This window comes from Nelumbo nucifera, chromosome 1 (assembly GCF_055504915.1).
Source record: "Nelumbo nucifera cultivar China Antique chromosome 1, China Antique-T2T, whole genome shotgun sequence".
In the NCBI taxonomy this organism is placed as follows: Eukaryota; Viridiplantae; Streptophyta; class Magnoliopsida; order Proteales; family Nelumbonaceae; genus Nelumbo; species Nelumbo nucifera.
The window spans coordinates 155,275,816-155,290,703 of record NC_142649.1 but is presented as its reverse complement, the minus strand read 5'-3'; positions in this window follow the sequence as shown (position 1 = coordinate 155,290,703).

The following is a 14,888-nucleotide window of genomic DNA, read 5'->3' as shown; positions in this document are numbered from 1 at the left end:
AATAAGTAAAAACCAAAATTTTCATTTTACAAAAATCAAATAAAATATAAAATAAAGGAAGACTACACCTAAGTTGTACGTCAAATTACCTGAAAACTTAGCAAAAAAAAATACTTTCTTTCATAAGCCCCTGCAACGCAGGGGCCCCTCTGCTAGTATTTAATTGAACCACTTTAGCTGTTATCAAATGCCCACTAACTCTTATTAGGGGTGTTTTTTTTTTGGATTTTGAGAGGGGAAAAGTTAATGGGATTTTGGTTTTCATTAACAAAAAAACCTATGTTCTTTTTTCAGATTTATGTGGCAACCAGGAAAATTTTATTTTCTAGAGTATCGCTTACTCGGTTAAATGATACATATCTCCTAGGTAGGTAAAAAACTTTCCCACCTAGAGGAAAAGTAGCCAATACTTGAATGGGACAAAAAATGCCTATTTTAATAATAGATTTTTATGGCTAAAATGATCATTGTCTTATTTACATGACAAATAAAAGAACATGAGTAAATACACTTATCCGGATAAGTACATTTACCCGAACTAAGTGGGCATTCTTTTTTTGGATTTGGAGAGAGGGGAAAATTGGTCAATGGGATTTTGGTTCCCATTGACCAAGAATCCCATGTTCTTTTTTCAGCTTTATGTGGGGAATAAGGAAAGTTTATTTTCTTGAGTATCATTTACCCAAGAAAGTGATGCCCATCTCCTAGGTGAATAAATAACTTTGTCAACATTTGAATGAAACAAAAATGCCCCTTTTAATAATGGATTTCTATGACTAAAATGGTCATTGCCTTACTTACTTGAGAAATAAAAGAATATGGGTAAATGCACTTACATGGATAAGTGTTTTTCAGGAAAAACTTACCCTCGTAATTGCATGTACCTGGGTAAATAACTTAATTAGCGAAAAGCAAATGGGACCTTGGAGTCATTGGCTGAAATTGTGAGTTATAACTCTCTCGGGGCTATTCTCTTTGACTATCATTCTAAATCTGACCTATTTACGTTACAAATTAATTAAAACTAATTAAGAAGATGCCAACATGGGAAACCTAATTTTCGTTTCCATTCAGTAGGGGATCTTCCATTAGGAGGGGAACTTTCTAATGTCAAAATATCATCAATAACTTGACACCCACGGGCAATATAGCCCACCTTGTATCGCCTTGTCCCATGTCTAACCAATTCATATAAAAGAAATGGAACCCGACAGAGAAAGTTTCTCACTAGTTTCCTGTTCTCATCAAGTTGTTTTTGCTATAAATAAGCTTACCCATCCAATGTAATGGTTGTTTTCCATTTCATTTTCCAAACTGTGGGACTCTCAAAAGTAGGAATGGGTAAAAGAGAAAATTGTATATATGCAAAACAAGTGTGAGAGAAACACATGAAATTATGGATATCACATCTGCTACGATGCATGCTAAAACGATATCACATCTGCTGCGATCACAATTGCAGCTATCTTGCAATCCTCCAATGAATTGTGGATAGCTCAGCAATGAAATTAAATTCATAATATCATGTATTTAAAATTGTTCAAATAATTCATAACATCCTGAATTATTTGAAGGATTTATGTTTCAATTAATTTTCTAAATATAATATTGAAATCCTCTCAGTTGCTATAATAGATCCTTGCAGATTTTCGGTTGTATTCAATATTTATTTGAAATGGTACAGGTTTCTTTTTAATAGATATAAATTTAAGGTTTCATATATTTTTTCTTGATTTATTAGAAAAAGGAGTGGGTAAATTTTATATTTTAAGATGAAGAGAGACATTAATGTCAACGAAATGAAACAATAAATTGAAGAAACTTATTTTTCTATGTCAGTGACATGGTTCTTGCTTTTTAGCTGGTTTTATTTGGAGCAAAATGGAGGTATTTTTGGATCAATTAGGGTTTAAGAGAAAAGGGCAAAAAAAATAATAAAGAAAAATAAAGAAAGCTCATGTGGGTGTTTTGATAATTTAATGCATGTCGTCATCTGACTTAATAGTGGTATTTGTTGCAAAATGAAATTATGGGGGGTATGTCCATGAAATGAAACAAGAATTTAAAAAAAAAAAAAAAAAAAAACTTGTTTTTCTATGTCATGAAATAATTATTGTTATTTTGGTTGATTTTATTTGAAGAAAAATGGAAGTATTTTTAGATCAATTAGGGTTTAAGAGAAAAGGGCAAAGAAAAGAAAAATAAGGAAAGTTCACATGGGTACTCTGATAATTTAATGCATTTGTCATCTAACTTAATGGGGGGTATTTGTTTCAAAGTGAAAGTATAGGGGGTATCTGTCAATAATCCCATAATATAGGGGCTTTTGTAATTTACCCTTAAAACATTAATAAAATGATAAATGATTATTAATTTATTAATAATTGACCTAGTGACCAGGGCAATGGTTCAACCATACCCGGAAATAAAGTTAGATTACCACTCGAGTGATTTCACCGTCTAGGTCAACTATGGGATGAAAACATTGCCTTTTTATGATGATAAGATCATTTTTTTTAACCTAGAAACAGTGGTGAAGTCGAAAAAAATTCTCCAGGGGAGACCAAAAGAGTAAGGAGAATGGAGAATGGAGATCGGACAAAATTGAGGTGTTGTCCAATCAAGCCCTACAAAATAAAATAAACAAGTCATTCCTATTTGAGTCCAACCTGAAAATCCAATCCAAAAAATTGGATTAGATTAAAGTTAGAATTGGGGTTTTAACAAATCGAATTGGGCTAGGGTTGAGATCAAATAGTAAGTTAATGCGACTCCACCCTCCTACCCACAAGAATCATACCATACTTACCCAGACGACACTACAGCTGTACATTGGGAACATCTTATTAGTTTATTGGGAAGATGTTATCACTGTACAGATGTAATGTCTTGTGAGTAGGTGTTGGTAAGATCGCCTTGGGTAGGGATGGTAATTTCGTGGGAATTTTTGGATATCTGATCCATCCTGACCCTAATAGGACCCATTTATTAAAACCCTATAGGGTTTGAGACGAGTTTGAGATTTTAGATTAAAATCCTATAGGGTTTGGGTTTTGACTTTAGGGTATCCGATACCCGATACCCGAGATGCATAAATATGAACCTATTATATTATATATCATGCACAAATCTATAAATTTTAAGTACTAAGATAATTATTGTATTATTAATATTTTATTTGTATAAATTTCTTGCGATTAAAATCATCATTTGATGTAAATTTGGATTTGATAGATTGTTTATTTCATTTAGTTATAAAATATTAATTTTAAATATTATTTCTTTTAATTTTTTAGTTGGAATTGTTAATCATATATATAGATTGATTGTTTTGATGAACACAAAATTTAATCAAATCTATTTTATTTTATTAAATAACACAAAAGCTTAATGGCATAAAGCAGTGCTATGAGATTTGGTGTTATCGTTAATTGATCCGGGTTTAAGTCACACTATAAGCATTAAGAAACTTTGTTTTTAGTAGAAAACCTTTGGTCAATGGGTTTAATGGGTGGGATGGATTAAACGAGTTTAGAACGGATTTAGAATCAAGTATACATAGGCGGATTCAGAAATGTATAAGACAATTTGCACATATACCCTACCAGTTGCCATTCCGGAGGGGGGCTAAGTATTAATTAATCCAAGCTGATATAGAGTCTAAAATGGCATTACTGTGTTTAAAAGACATTTCAAATCATTTCTGAAAAGAACTCATAAAAGAACGAAAAAAATTCTGATACCCAAATTCAAATTGAGGAGAGTTATAGAGTATTAGAGCGACTATTCAAGCCGAATGCTCGAATGTAGGTGCAGCTGAAAATGCTTAAATGTATCTTTATTTTTCTAATTCAAATTAAAAATAAAAACATCTTAACACCTTATTACATTGTTATGGCACTCTTTTTTTTTTGGTTAAAGTGGGTTATTTAATTACTAATTAAACATAATTTAATGCTTTAAAGTGGGTTATTTAATTACTAATCAAACATAATTTAATGATTTAAAGTGGGTTATTTAATGCCTTACGTGAAACATCATAATTTTGATTCCATCAAATTCCTTAAGAAGGCTTCGTTTGAAAAGTGTGCAAATACAAGTATGTGCTGTATAAATATATACAAAATAGAACAAAATATATAATTTTCATTCTACATATTTATATTTGTATTCCTTCCAAACTGAGCTAAGCTGCAAGCGTCCATTCATTTTAATAGCAATGATCTGACTTGGTTAGTGGATAATTCACTCGCAAACCTGGTTTGGGTCAACTATTAACCCATCAAGTTATTAAAATCAATTTGATTTGATCCATGATACATCAATCCAAACGATTGAACCGTTGACCTGATTAACCGATTTAAGGGGTGATTGTTTTTTTATTATTTAACGCTATTAGCTTTTGGTGCATTGATTGGAATATTTTTTTTGGGTACATTGATTGAAATAGTTGAACTGCTGACCCGTTGAACCATTCAACATTCAGGGTTTTAAAATACTGGTTAAAAGCAATGATGTCAAATCAAACTTAAACTTGGAAACGAAATATTTAAGCTATGATTAGGTGTGATTATTTCAAACCTGTCAATGATCATTCATAACCTCTTTTTATCTGGACTGCATGGTATACAATGGGCTATCTCGAACCTATGGGTGACAATTTGTTTTTGGATAGGTGGACTGCAATTCACCTAAGAAATCTGAATTGCAATCCACCTAAGAAATTCTCCCCTTCTATAAATCGCATCCTGCCCCGTGGATTTAGTGTTAATCCACAGTTATGATTCAATATATCTCTAAAAATTTTGGCTCCATCCTAGGGGTAGATTGAACTATAAAAACCCTGTTTGGGGGATAAATTGACTGCAATCCATCTTACAAATCTGAAATTGTAGCCCCCTCTTAATCTACTAGTAGTCCCCCTATAAAGTGCATCCTGCCCGTGGATTTGGCATCAATCCACTGTCAGGATTCAGTCCACCCCAAGAAATCTAAGCTTCACCCTAGGGGTGGACTGAACTATAAAAACCCCATTTTTGGGATAAGTGGACTGCAATCCATCTTAGAAATATGAAATTGTAGCCCCCTTCTAGTTTACTAGTAGCCCCCTATAAACCCCATCTTGCCCATGCATTTGGCATCAATCCACGGTCAGGATTCTGTCCACCCCTATAAATCTTAGCTCCACCCTAGGGGTGGACTGAACTATAAATCCCTTTTGTTTTTTTATGTTATACTTTCATTATGGAACGTATAGGCTATGTTTGGTTTGAAGGAAAAGGTAGGGAAAGGAAGGGAAACATAGGGAAATCTATACAATGTTTGTAAAGATTTTCTTACATTTCTCTTCCTTTCCCTACTTTTTCCATCAAACCAAACACAGCCTATAGGGTAGGGGTAGCCACAAGTGGATGAAAATTTTGGTTTTTTATCTGGTTCATGAAATTTTCAGTTTGGCTCGATCTAAATGGAGCTTCAAGTTGAGTTCAAGCCTAGAAAAATTGACTCGTGAGCCTAACTTATATATAATATTTTTTATTTTTTATATAAAATATTTTTTGATGTACAATTTTTTATTTTTATAAAACATTTGGCTCATAATCGAGCTCGAGCCGAGCTTATGAGCTTTTGACTCGAGCTCAAGTCTCTAGCTTGAGCCTCATACTTTATTCGAGGTTGAATAGCTAGATATTTGGCTTGGCTCGACTCAAAGCCACCCCTAATAAGGGGGCAAACAAAGAAATAGCATCAGGACCATAAACCAAACATTTACGAGGGCATTCTACAACATGAATTGTTTTTCTTCTTTTCGTTTCCAAAAACAAATCAAAACAAAATGGTTTGGAAACAAATTGTTTTTGAAAACAAAAAACAAAGAAAACATGTTATTGAATTTATAGTTTCAAAAACATGTTTTCCATTAGTGATTTGATACTATGCTTCATAAATCATATTATATTTGTACATAGATTCTAATCTATTGATATATTTTTGTCTATTTTGATCATTTATTTTAAAATTTTCATTATTTTTTATTTTTTAAATATGCTTCTCATAGCCTAGCCTGACCCAGGCTTGCCATGGGTCATGTCAAGCCTGACCTCTAAAGTATCCCAGAGGAGGCAAGCACAGCCTGACATGACTTACCAAAGCACAGGGACCTCGTAAAGTTGTGTCATGTCAGTCGGGCATGGCTCGATTTACACCTCTAGCCTAATCTAACCTCTATTGATAGCATGGTATATAATTGACTTATAAGCATACCCAACCCCTTACACTCCTTGGGCCAAAGCCCAAAAATAAATTCTTATGTTAACAAAAAAAGTCTAATTAAAATATTCCCCAATATCCCCAACCCTTGATTTGTGGCTTTGTGGCTTTGAGAACTCCATTGTATCTACTCGAGTTGAGTGAAGCTACAGAGATGGGAGATAGAGAACTTGCGACTCACCGTATCAAGAGGTTAGTGACCCTAATTTGTTTTTGTTTTAGAAAACAGAATTTTGTTGGTTCAAAAAACATGCCTTGTTTTTTTGGAAATAAAACCAAATTGCTTTCACACCCAAAAACAAAAACATAGTTAACAAATATGTTTTTTTTTTTTCTAACATGGTTTAAAAAACATGTCTGGGTACCCGTACAATGTCTTTCCCTGGGGCGGATTCGGAGGCTCGGGAGGCCTCCGGCGAAATGGCTTCCACCTCCCGGGGTAGGGAGCTGGACAGCTTTAGTCCTTTCTCCATGTCGATGGAGAGACTCAGGACCTTGGTCTTTCAATTTAACCTCCCCAAAAGTCTCATCTACAGTCTCCCATCCGGTGACTATCCTTGGGAACACGGTCGCGACGAAATCGTGATCTTCCAAAAACAGCTCGTTGCTGGCCTTCGTCTTCTTCTGCATCCTTTGATAGTGGAGGTTTTAAATCATTTTAATGTTACTATAGACCAGCTTCACTCCAACTCAATACGAAATGTAGTTGGGACAATTTCTTTGTTTTATGAGTACTGTTTTCCTCTTGACATCGACATCTTCTCCACCATCCTATCTATCAATAATGCTTTCCTCGGTGCGCCTCCAGAAAGGCGTTCTTATTACTTCTCTCCCCGTCCCGGCTTCAAGCTCCTACACAAGCTGCCGAACAGGATCCCGGCTTGGAAGCAGGGTTATTTTGTAGTTCGCAACCCCAAAGGGTGGCCATTCCCAACCCACTGGAGGGCCACCATCCAAGATTCGGGTGTTGACTTGGATCCAAAAGTTCGGGAAACGCTGTAATCCTAGGCAGTGATTGGCTTTCATTGCTCAGACTATTTGACCGAGGACAAGCTCGCACAGGCTGGCTTGAGCCCCGGTAGGTTGCCTTTAGGTCAAGCAATGCCTTGTGATTTTTTTTTTTTTTTTTGCTGGACTAGTGCCTTGTGATTTTTGATAGCCAACATGTTTGGTGTAAATGCACGCCACCTTCTATCAAGCAACCAAAATGGACATTGTCTTGAGTATCGCTCACTCACTTCACATTGTATAAAGTCATATTTACATATAATATCAAATATAGGCAGCCCTAGCACCCATAAGGATCACATCTCCGCCCCAAAGAACATCCCCACCATGTATTGGAAATATATCTCAATGATGACATCATTGATTCTGATATTATCATTGGAAGATATTCCAAATATACGGCGAGAAAGTGCTGTGGGGCGTTGTAGGGTGGCTGCCCCCTTGTGGGGCAGAGATGTGAACTCACCCATAACGCCATAACCCCAACCCTGGTGGCCCAGGCTTCCCTGTAACTACCAAAAAGTTCACTAGGTAATGATTTTACTGATTAACCGGTCGGTTAGATGCTTCATTGAGAAATCACCAAATAACCTGAACCTAACATGCTCAATGATCATCTATTAAATCTAGTCCGGTCCGGCCATCTAAGTCTGACAACACTGGTTCAAATATTGGGTCCCACAAGTCACAACACCGAGCATCTTTTGCATTCTTAATTGCTATTATGTGGAGGGGTATAGTGGACACCCATGGTCAACAACCCACACATGGTGACGAACGAATCTTGCAGCCTTTTATGTTACTTTTGAGGGTGCAATACTCAATGCTTTATCTTGGAAGTTGAAAGTAATGCATCTATTTATGATGAATAATAAGAAAGTTGATTTGGTGTGTCTATAGGTTGAAAGCAGGGTAGACATTGTGGATTAAACAATTGAATTTGCCAACGAAACAAAGAGCAGTTTGGTTAATATAGAAACTCCTAATTTAACTGACTAATATATTTGACCAATCTTTTTATTACTTACATGAATCCCTACGTGGTTTTAAGGAACTTGGTATTTATTAATTTCTCGGGATGAATAAAAAAAGTGAGAGCCTATTCAAAGACTTCCATGAACATATATATATATATATATATATATGAAAATGGATTAATTGTGAGGGTATTTTGCACTTAAGGCTGTGTTTCTATTTGGACTGACGCAAAATTATGATAATGTTAATGATTTGGGTATAAATTTTGATTTTTTTTTTCAAATTTTACCTTATTTTGTTTTATTATAAGACAAAACAAGTAAAATAAAATCTGAAGCAGAATAAATTAAAACCCAAAACAAAATTAAACCAAAATTTGTATTCATTTCATTTGCACTTGCATATCTATATAAATATATTAAGTTTAAATGTGTACGTAAAAAGGCTTGAGAATGAGGAAAATGGAATATAGTAGTATTTTTTGCTTTTTCTTCATAAAAATTACAAGAATGACACTCTCTACCAACTATCTCTGTTTTGCTTTTGTTTTCTTTCAAATTATAAGAATGCCACTCTCTCTTACTAACTCTATCTCTCTTGCTTTTTTTTTCAAATTACAAGAATGCCATTCTCTCTCTCCTACCAACTCTCTCACTCTCTTTTTCTTACAAATTACAAGAATGCCATCTCTCTCCTTATAAATTACAAGAAAGCCACTCTCTCTCCAACTGAAGGAGATCTCATCTCGGCATCTCGGCTACTAGGGGACTTGCAATCAAAGGTAGTTAAGTTTGAGCCGAGTCATGCTCGAACTTCTGAGCTCAAGCTCAAGTCTCTAATTCGAATCGAGCTCGAGTTAGTCGACACCTCGACCACTAAGGGAGACCTCAGCTCGACACGTTGTCAACTAAGGGAGACCTTAGCTTGACACCTCGCCTATTAGGGAAACCTCAGCTCGACATTTCAGCAGTTAAGGGAAACCTCGGCTGCTTGAGAAACCTACAAGCAATCAAAGGTAGCCGAGTTTGAACTTCCGATCTTTTGACTCGAGCTGAACTCGAATTCGAACTCAATTCTCTAATTCGAATCGAACTCGAGCCTGATAGTTTATAAGCAAGCCCCTACAACACAGGGCCCCATCCGCTAGTATTTATGTTACTATAAATAAAGTTACATTCCAACCAAACACATGAAAGGGGCATAAAGGAAAATGAAATTGACATGCTTAATTGAAATGTTTGAAAAGAAGACACGAAAAAGCTTATAGCTAAAAGGATAAAGTTGGTCAAATGTTTTAATAGTTATCACTTTTTCGTTTTCCATGTTTTTCACCAAATGTTACTTTTGAGGTAGTTTTTAATTTTCATGCCTTGAAATCCATGAAAGTAAAAGGAAGTCTCCGGATAGTCCTCCCTCCAAAAAGAGCCTGTGGATGTTGATTAACATATAGGGGGCGTTCTTTTTCTAGATTTTGAGAGGGGGAATAGTTGGACAATGGGATTTTGATTTCTATTGACCACGAATCATATGTTCTTTTTTCATATTTATGTGGGGACTAGGGAAATTTTATTTTCTTAGGTATCACTTATCTGCCAACACTTGAATGGGATAAAAATGCCTCTTATAATAATGAATTTTTATGGTTAAAATGGTCATTGTCTTGTTTGCATGGTGATGCAGCGCAATCCGGACACTCCTAGCTGGCGGACGTCTGGCTCCTAGCTGGTGACAGGTGGTACCTGAGAAGAGGAAGGTGAAGGATTCCCAGGGGGCTCGCCCGGTGGGAATACTCCGATGCTTAAGTTAGAACACTTGAGAGAGCTATAAAGGATGCGAAGAGAGCTAAGAGTGTAGATAGCGCTAGATCAGTTAAATTCCAATTGCCCTTGCCCCTTGGAAACCGGGGCCTTTAAATACAGATGTTCTTGTCAAATCGGGCGTAACCGCCATTGGCCCTCTGTCGCAGCCGTTATTTGATAGGGCTGCGCAGGTAACCATTGCAGAGTACTGCCCAACCAGATGAGAGACACGACCCGGAAAGGACAGACACGCCACCACCTGTCGAAAGACGTGGGTGCAGTCTGCTGGGCTGGCAGGGACTGCATCGCCAGCCAAGAGACGTGGTGCAGTCTGACGGGTACGGTTTCGTCATATAAGAAGCCTCCTGAAAACGCCGTGTCGCTCAACAACGAGTTGCCTTGTAGCGAGCTCCTAGAGGTAGCCCGAGGTGGTTCCCCCTGAGATCGCCTTTGGGGCAGTCCTCTTGCCTAGGTATTGGAGCGAGCTGATTCTCTCAGCCCGCAACCTGCAATCAAAGGTAGCCGAGCTCGAACTTCTGAACTTTTGACTTGAGCTGAGCTCGAGCTCAAACTCAAATCTCTAATTTGAATCGAGCTCGAGTCTAATAGTTTATGAGCGAGCCCCTACAACACAAGGCCCCCTCCGCTAGTATTTATGTTACTATAAATAAAGTTACATTCCAACCAAACACATGAAAGAGGCATAAAAGAAAATGAAATTGACATGCTTAATGGAAAGGTTTGAAAAGAAAACGCGAAAAAGCTTATAGCTAAAAGGCTAAAGTTGGTCAAATGTTTTAATAGTTATCACTTTTTCGTTTTCCATGTTTTTCACCAAATGTTACTTTTGAGGTAGTTTTTAATTTTCATGCCTTGAAAGTCATGAAAGGTAAAAGGAAGTATCCGGATTGTCCTCCCTCCCAAAAGAGCATGTGAATGTCGATTAACATATAGGGGGCATTCTTTTTCTGGATTTTGAGAGGGGGAAAAGTTGGACAATGGGATTTTGATTCCTATTGACCACAAACCCTATGTTCTTTTTTAAGATTTATGTGTGGAGTAGACAAAGTTTATTTTCTTAGGTATCACTTATCTACCAACACTTGAATGGGATAAAAATGCCTCTTATAATAATGGATTTTTATAGCTAAAATGGTCATTGTCTTGTTTGCATGGAAAATAAAAGAATATGGGTAAATGCATTTACCTGGGAAAGCCTTTCTTAGGAAACACTTACCTGGGTAAGTGCATTTACCCGGGTAAGTAATTTTCCAAAAAGCGAATAGGGCCTTAATACTACATCTACATCATAGCCTTTTTTTTCCTTGCACATCATAGGTATTAGGTAGACCTGTTCATGGGCCGGGCTGGGCTAGGCAGGGTTATAGAAAATATCCAGGCCTGAGTCTAAACTCAGCTCAACCATTGGGCCTGGATCTTGAGCGCAAGCCCAGCCCTTAAATAAAGTCAAGGCTCGATTTAGACATACAAGGTCCAATCTATGGTGGGGGTATATTAATTATATATTATATATATTGATAACAATTTTTTTGGTTATTTATTATTTTATCGGGCCAGGTTTATTTGAGAAATCCCAAGCCCAGGCCCGAATTTGCAGGCATAAAATTATGTATACACCCGACAAAAAATGGGCCGGGTTGGCCCAGCTTGTCAGGTTACCTTGTCCACAAATAGGTCTGATCATAAATTTGAGCTACCTGTCCTCAACACATGAGGCGCTGCAGATATAGATTGGGAACATAACCCTTGTCATTCATGGAGAGATGTTCCTCATGAGTTCAGATCAGGAACATATAGCCATTGCAGCTGTATATGAGAAGGGAGATGTTTTGTGGCTGTAGTGGACCGTTGGGACAGTATTGCAAGAATTTTGTTGGTAGCAGATTCCTATTCATTCATGATGTGTGACTGTAATGACTTGTTGAGACAATGTTGGGAGTGTTTATTGGGAGCAGATTTGAACTCGTTAAGACTGTGTTTAATTTGAAATAAAAGATATGGAATATACAAAAAAAAATCCAAAATCTCAAGGAGTGTTTATTGACATGTATGATCTTGTTTTTCAAAAAGAAAAAACACAACTACCACGCATCAACAAAAATTAACAGTTCTTTTGTTTTGTTTTTTTTTTTTTTTTTTAAACATAACGAATCATATTGGAAAACACTCCAAATTGGCCCTCATTTGAGTATGTATTAAACATTTGGGTTATGTTTTGTATTGTGACCTTTTCTACTTGAAAAACTTCCATATAAGCACCACCTAGGAATTTTGAGTTTAAATACCAATTTTAATTTTGCTTTGAGACTGTTTTGACTTATAACAGTCATAAAACCAGGGCTGCTGGGGGCCTCCATCAAATGCTGGTTTGAAGAACCGGTACAATGACCTGGCTCTTAGTTGGCATCCTACGTGGCAGTGTATATTCTGATACACTGCATAGTAATATAGATGGATATATACCATCAAATACCCATAAACTCTACCCCAAAAATAAATTAATATCCTTTTTTTGGGTTATATACTTCTAGAACCATTAGATCTGCACCTAATGATAAGCCAAACATCAATACATAAGGTTTGGAAAATTCAAATTCCCCCACTTGTCACTAGATTAGGTTATGCCAGCTTGGGGATTTTTTTTGGCTTGCTATAGCTTTTTATTTTATTTGGATTTTCCGTAATTCTGTCATTTTCCCTCTGTTTCTTCAGTTATTTAATCGATTGCTAAATTTAGTTTGGAGCTTGGGATTAATACAAATGATACTATTAATTGTTTCTCTATGGTTGACAGATAATCAGAAAGCCAATCTTCCATTTACTCTTCGAACAATTTGAAGTTGTTCTCAAATGCGATGGGGGTGTGATATAGGATGGAAGCATTTCCTGTGGTTTATATGCTTATGAATCTGATAAATCCTTTTGTGTGAATGTAAATATGTGTGAATACAAATATGTAGAGTGTAAGATGGTTCATATAAATTATAAAATTGGGTTAATTTTGCACTAATAAATTTATCTTCTTACCAAATAGACTTTTAACGGTAATGGATACAAATACATATTTTAATAAAGCATATATATATATATATATATATTTTTTTTTTTTTACGAGAGAATGACGGTTCAGCCCAGTGTCAGAATTCATAGGCCCAACGTACAGTTGGGGTAGATGCCAGCTCGGAATTGATGCCAATTCACGGGGGGGGGCATTGGCGCATAGGGTGGGGGTAATTGACATTTTGAAATGTTATATGTCTGCAGTGAAAATCAGAATTCTGCAGTGGGCTTGTTCGTACTTTTCTGTTTTTTTATTAAAAGCCCATTGGAATACAAATTTACTTTTTTTGTTTGTACTTTTACATCTCATTATCAATGTAAATATGCATTAGAAAATGTGTTTTCTGTCATTTGTCAGTATATAAATGTAATGTTGCCAAACACAGACAAAAATGAACCAAAGTGCAAATTTATCCTTATGTGTACAGCAGGTGCAGAGCTAAATGGTGTTTACTCTTTTATAATGGCTGAACTTTTTGCGATCTACTTGGCCTTAAAGTTGCCAACCGCAAGTGGAACTATGTTATAATCAAGGTTCAAAGTATCGATATGATACGAGTTTCGGCCATATCGTATCAGCACTTAGAAATGGCTGAAACTCTATTTTTTGTTTAGTTTTTTTTTTTTTTTCAAAGTTTGGTTTTTTGGAAAGCTTATAACCTGTTTTTTACTATTAAAAAAATTGGGGGCTGAAACACCTGGAAACAGACATTTCGAACCGTATAATTTTCAAAAGATACAATACGATACGCCCGATACATTGAACCATAATTATAATCCTCACTGATGCTAAATTAGTAGTGGGTTTTTTGTGTAAAGGTTCTTCCCTTCCATGGGAAGTTTCTGCTTGGGTGGACAGGATTAAATCCATGATGTCAGTCTTTGTAGTTGTTAAGTTTAGTTTTATTCCTAGACAGACAGTTTAATAGGGCAGCCCATTCTTTAGCTCAGCTAGTTAAGTTTATTGATGTGAATTTTGTAGTATGGGACAGCCCTTCAGTTTGTATTGAACATTATGTTTCAGCTTTTTGCTAATATAGTAAAGTTTACCTAGAAACAAAATACCAACCAAACAAGTTTTGTGTCAAACATCAAATGTCATTGTCTCTCTAAATGTTAAGCCTCAAATAACAATGGTATCAAACAACCTTGATGGTTTGTACAAATCTAGAAAAAGTTCAATACAAGCAGAGGTGTGGGACTGAAACGAATTCTGTAAATGAATATAATAGACCATTTGGATCAGCTACAAAATTTGCCTATAATATGGGAAAATAGATGTGACCATGTTCCAAGGACATAATGGGTTTGGATTGAGGATTTGTAAAATTTGAATGGGCCTGGGTCCAATGCAGTACAAGTTCTTTATTTTGCATTATAAATTTCATTTGAACTGGTGTAAATGCAATGGGCTACAAGTTCTATATTTTTTCCTTCAGATTTGTGTTAATTTTTTTCTTGTTTGTGATAAATAAAGAGGGTGTTTGGTTCTATTTACGTTTAATCAGTAAATGTTTTGTACTTGTGTGATTGTAAAACTGAGAAATACATTTAATGAGGGTATTTATGACACATAGGCGCCATTAGGCACCACATCAGCAAAATGCCAATAAACGCTTCCTGAAATGGGAGATGCACATAGAAATTGAAGTTTGCTTTTGCAAATTTCGATACACACAAATGCAATCAATGAGACATTTGCTGATGGGACGCTTATATGGCACCGTCAATAAACATTTACTCAATAAACGT